This window comes from Galeopterus variegatus, unplaced genomic scaffold (genome assembly GCF_000696425.1).
Source record: "Galeopterus variegatus unplaced genomic scaffold, G_variegatus-3.0.2 Scaffold9350, whole genome shotgun sequence".
NCBI lineage: Eukaryota > Metazoa > Chordata > Mammalia > Dermoptera > Cynocephalidae > Galeopterus > Galeopterus variegatus.
Window position 1 is genome coordinate 58015 of NW_007735461.1, and position 5299 is coordinate 63313.

At 41.0% G+C, this 5299-nt stretch overlaps 1 protein-coding gene across 1 annotated transcript in view; it reads left to right on the forward strand.

The window, feature by feature from the left end:
* Positions 1-1317: 1317 nt before the first annotated feature.
* Positions 1318-5299, forward strand: part of RNF20 (ring finger protein 20, E3 ubiquitin protein ligase) — an 18487-nt gene continuing 14505 nt past the window's right edge. The window contains exon 1 of the mRNA XM_008593572.1: positions 1318-1351. The gene's annotated coding sequence lies outside the window, so the exon portion shown is untranslated. The remainder of the gene's footprint in view (positions 1352-5299) is intronic.

The following is a 5299-nucleotide window of genomic DNA, read 5'->3' on the forward strand; positions in this document are numbered from 1 at the left end:
TTACTAATAAAAGCCAATTAGATCTTTAAACTAAATTTGTTGAAATTTTGTTTATAATGGCACCCAAAGAGATTAATTATAATTATTGATTCACAATATGCTCTTACCAAGTGTCTATGTAAGGGCTTTTATCTATTAATAATCATAATAACTGCAACAATAATATATAAACACGTTAAAACCACCAGCCAACATAAAATTAGAACTGACAATAGCTTCCATTTACCTATGTGGTTTTTACTCATCCCATCTCCTTGGATGTTAGGGGAAAATATTCACATTCATTTCTTTTAATGGAGAAAAAAAAAAGTAAAAACGGCTTTGTAGTGGATTAAATTATGTTACCCCAAAACTCACTGAGGCTTGAATTGTCTCTCAAGTTTTGCATGTGAGAAATTTAGCCCCCACTGTGACTGTTAAAAGGGTGGGAGATCTTATTATGGTAATTGAAAGTTGGAGCCTTGAAGAGGTGATTGGATTGTAGGACTGTGCAGAAGTGAATGGAATAAAAACAATGGTTATGGGTGTAGTTCTGAGGGCTTTAAAAGAGGAGCAGAGTCTGTCTGTCTTTCTCTCTGCTTCCACCATCTTGCAATGTGAGACCCCTGGGTCACTGTTGCCATTGCGATATGAACTTTGGACTTGCTAGTTTCAGAAATTGTAAGCACTAAATTTCATTTTCTTTATAAATGGCCCAGTTCCAAGTATTTTGTTATAAGCAATGGAAACAGCCTAATACAGGCTTAGTGGAATTTTCCATGTTCAAAGAGATGGAGTGTGTTTGGTTTTTTTTGTTGTTGTTGTTGGCTGGCTGGTGCAGGCCTCTGAACTCTTGACCTTGATTGACTGTTTTCCAGTGGTTCTCTAAGGTATCACACATTGACTCACCTCTTTGGGAAGCTGACTCTGACACTTTGGGAACTGAAACAAATTTGTAGTAGTATTAACTACACAAATTTCCTGCAAATTTCACTCTCATTGAATAAGTGAATTCTGTTGCTTCATTTGTCACTAGTTATAGGCAGAAACTTTTTTTCCTCATAAGTACAGAAAACTTTTAATCTTTACTTTATTAAAACTGTTACTTTACCAAAATACCATAAACATTTCATCAAAAGCATACACAGACTGTGTGCTAAGAAGTGGCTACAACTTGCCTGAATACCTTTGGTTTCCTTTGTTGTCCACATTAAAAAGTATCTTCAATTGCTTATTTCCCTAAAGGTGAGAGGACACTGGAAATGGTGTTATGGTCTTCTGTGCCCTCTAACCATCAGCTGATCTTGTGATTCTTCCCACTTGACAAAAGAGAGAAAAAAACCCAAAAAACAAAAAGCAGAGACCACCCTGGGTAAGTCCAAAAGTAGACATTCTAATCTATTTTTATTATGGTAAAACTTTCACTAGCCAGAGTTAACATTCTGAATCTAGGAATGGTCAGACCCCCTGTGCCCCATTCCACTCACCTGATGTTTTGGGAGAAGAGCATAGTCAAGGACAGCATCTCTTGCAGGTGTGCTACATGCCCTGTTGTAGTTGCAATGCCACTCTGTCCACTGGGGACTCCAATGTCCATGCCTCTTAACAGCAATTTTAGTTGCCTAATTTGATTTAGAAGCTGCATTAGGGTTCTCCAGAGGAGAAAAGCAATAGGATACAGATATGGATAGATAGATAGATAGATAGATAGATAGATAGATAGATAGATGATAGATAGATAGATAGATGGATGGATGGATGGATGGATGAGAGAGGATTTATTAGGGGAATTGGCTCATGTGATTATTGAGATGGCAAAGTCCCATGACAGCCCATCTGCAAGCTGGAGACACTGGAACGCCAGTAGCATGGCTCAATCCAAGTCTTAAAGTCTCAGAACCAGGGAAGCTGATAGTACAATTCTTATTTTGAGGCCAAATGCCTGAGAACCCAGAGGGCTGCTGGTGTTAAGTCCTAGAGTCCCAAGGCCAGAGAACCCAGAGTTCTGATGTCCAAGGGCAGTGGAAGGAGAGTGTCTTAGCTCCAGGCTCCAGGAGAGAGAGAGAAAGGAAATTTTTTTCTCTCCTTTTTAAAAAAAAATTTGGGCCCCCAGCCAATTGGATGGTGCCAGCCCACACTGCGGGCATATCTTCCCTACTTAGTCCACTGACTCATAGGCCAGTCTCCTCTGGAAACACCCTCACAGACACACCCAGAAGTAATGCTTTACCAGTTCTTTAGGTATTTGTTAATCCTGTTGACACCTAAAATTAACTATCATAGCAGCTAATTCCCATCACCCTGGTTGTGTTCAGCCTCTGTGGCACGGTGGTTGGAATCCACATTCCTCTCATGTTTCTGTCCAGCTCTTGGCAACAACTCCATAGTCATTCTAAAATTGGGTTATAACTGTTTGAAATACTTTGTTTTAAAGTTTTATTTACTTATTTTACAAATAATATATACTCATTGTGGGAAAATTACAAACACAGTAAAGCAAAAAGAAAATCTAAATTTCATAAGTCAGATGAAACAATTATTAACATTTTTATGTGTTCCTGTCCGTCTGTCTCATTCTGTGTGTGTGTGTGTGTGTGTGTGTAACAGGATATTTTTGGCTATCTGAGGCTGGCAGTGACCTCACCAAAATTTCCCAGCAGTGTGTGTTTGCATCTGTAGACATGCTGGGGCTTTTATTTTGTAACTAGAGAACAGAGGAGATGGAGTTGGGGACAGAGTGTAAAAAGAGAACGCAGAAAACTAAAGGGAATAGGATGGCACCTGTCTCATTCTACCCACTGAACTGGGTTTGAGACACTGATCAGAGTCATAAATGGAAAATAAACAAACTGTAGTTGGCCAGGTCTGCACCATTTTCCTCATCATGACTATACACTAATGTGGGAATATACAACATCTGCTGGGAACTCCCCAAAAGAACTAGGAACACTTCGATTAGGACTAAATTTTTGCTTTGGGGAGGGATGGCTCAGACGTATTGCATTTGAACATACATATACATGTGGTGCTACTTTATATTTATTCAATTTTCCAACCATTCTCTGTTGAGTGCTGTATTAGTTTTCTTTTGCTATTATAACAAATTACTGCAAATTCAAAACAACACGCTTTTATTTTTTTGTAATTTTTGAGGTCAGAAGTCCAAAATGAGTCTTGTGGACTAAAACCAAGGTGTTGGCAGAGTTGGTTACTTTTGCAGTCTGTAGGGGAGAATCTATTTCCTTGCCTTTTCGGGATTCTAGAGACAGCTGCATTCCTTGGTTATGGTTCCACTTCACGTCACCCTTTACTCCCCTTTTTCTGTCATCACATCACCTTCTTCTTCTGACCTTTTTGCCTTCTTTTCTTATGAGGGTACTTCAACAGGTTTGTGGAAAAAACAGAATTAAAAGATAATAGGAATCTTTCCATGAGCTTTTTGAAGACCCTTTGTACTAATCCTTGGGATTACATTTAGGGCTCACCCAGGTAAGTCAGGATAACCCCCTGAGACAGTTTGGATATAAATGGCCCTCCAAAATTCATGTGGAAATTTGATTCCCAATATGGAAGTGTTGGGAGGTGGGACCTAGTGGGAGGTCTTTGTGTCATGGGGGTGGATTCCTCATGAATAGATTAATGCCCTTCCGCAGGGTGAGAGAATTCTCCTAGAAGCAGTCTGAGGCCTGTGCCCTAGAAACATGAGCCAGCTGATTCATTATAAATTACCCAGTCTCCAGTATTCTGTTATAGCCACACAAAATGGACTAATATACCCCCCCCTTCTCAAGATCCATAACTCAATCACATCTTCAGAGTCCCTTTTACCATATAAGGTAACATTCACAGGTTCCAGGGATTAGAACATGAACATCTTTTGGGGGTCATTATTCAGCCTACCACAAGTGCCTATCATTTGCCAGGCACTGTTGTAAGTTCTGGGAATTATAGCAGTGCACAAAACAGAAAGCCCTTAGTCTAGAAAGTGCTGGAGCTTAGTGAATAGGTGGGGAGAGTGATGAGACTATGCAAAATTTTATAAGCCATAGCCACATGATTAGATTTTATTCCAAGTGCAATGGGAAACCATTGAAGGAATTTAAATAAGTGGCAATAGTATTCAAATTGTGTTTTTAAAAGATCACACTGGTTGCTATGAAGTGAGTGTATTGGCAGGGCCTCCTTCACTATCTGTGCTCTATGGCTAGCTGAGTGCTTAGGGCCTTCTAACATTTAGTAGGTGGGTGGCAGTGAAGAAAGCAAGCGCATGAGCCTGAAAGGAATAAGTTTGTGAAGCAGGAAGAAAAGCAGATCAGTGTGATGGTGTCACAGAAGACAGGAGAAAGTGCAAGGTGGGACTGATCAGTTGTGTTAAAGATGAAGATACAAAATGGATTTAGCTACACAGCTGGAGTCTGTGTTGATACTGATTACAGCAGTTTCTCAATGAGTGTTGGATGCAGAAGCCACTACGGAGAAGGTTGAAAAGTAAATACGATGAAGGCAGTGTCAGTAAAGGGATGAGTGGGTGAGGAGACGACAGCAACACAATTTTGGAGGAAGAAAAGCAGCTGGAGAAAGGGGGGCATAGAGACGGGTTGGCTGCAGGTTCCTACCAGGATTCAGAGCCAGCCCCACTGCTGGCTCCCTCCACGGAGGACAATCCTGGAGGAGCCGAGAAACAGAAGCTGTGCGGCGGGATGGGTGGCTGTTTTAACTGGCAGATGTATATTGGATAAAGTCTTTGACTTGGGGCGGAGGGAGCTAGAAACTGTTGTGGAAGGATAAAATAGGAAAAGCCCTGTGGAATTCTGTCCTTGCTTCTCTCATTGCTTTGGAACAAACCTGGCCTGAGCCCATAACTGAGAGGACTCAGAGCTGCGGCCCAGATGTCCTCAAGAGTACAATCATGGTAGGGCTCAAGTCTTGTGTTTATAAGGAGTTGAGGACATAGATGACTCACTTTGGACAGTTACTTTCTCACACTTTCCCTTTCAAATTTCAGGGCTGGGGAAAAGTATCACGGTGCTGATGGGGATAGTGGTCCTCCTGGGTGGCCTTTATGGGAGCTGAGATGCTGGAGGCAATCTCTGCTGATTTCACAACTCTGTAGATAACTGCATTAGTTATCAGTGTAATCAATCTTATTCTTTTTTTTTTTTTGAGGTGGGGAAGGGGTGCTGATAAGGCAAGATTCTAAATATGAACCCAGGTGGGTTCCTGGCCATATACTACTGTTATGAGATCTCCATTTAACTGGATTTGACCATATGCCTTTAGGCACCAGAAATTCATATATGAAGGTGTTGGAATGATGTGG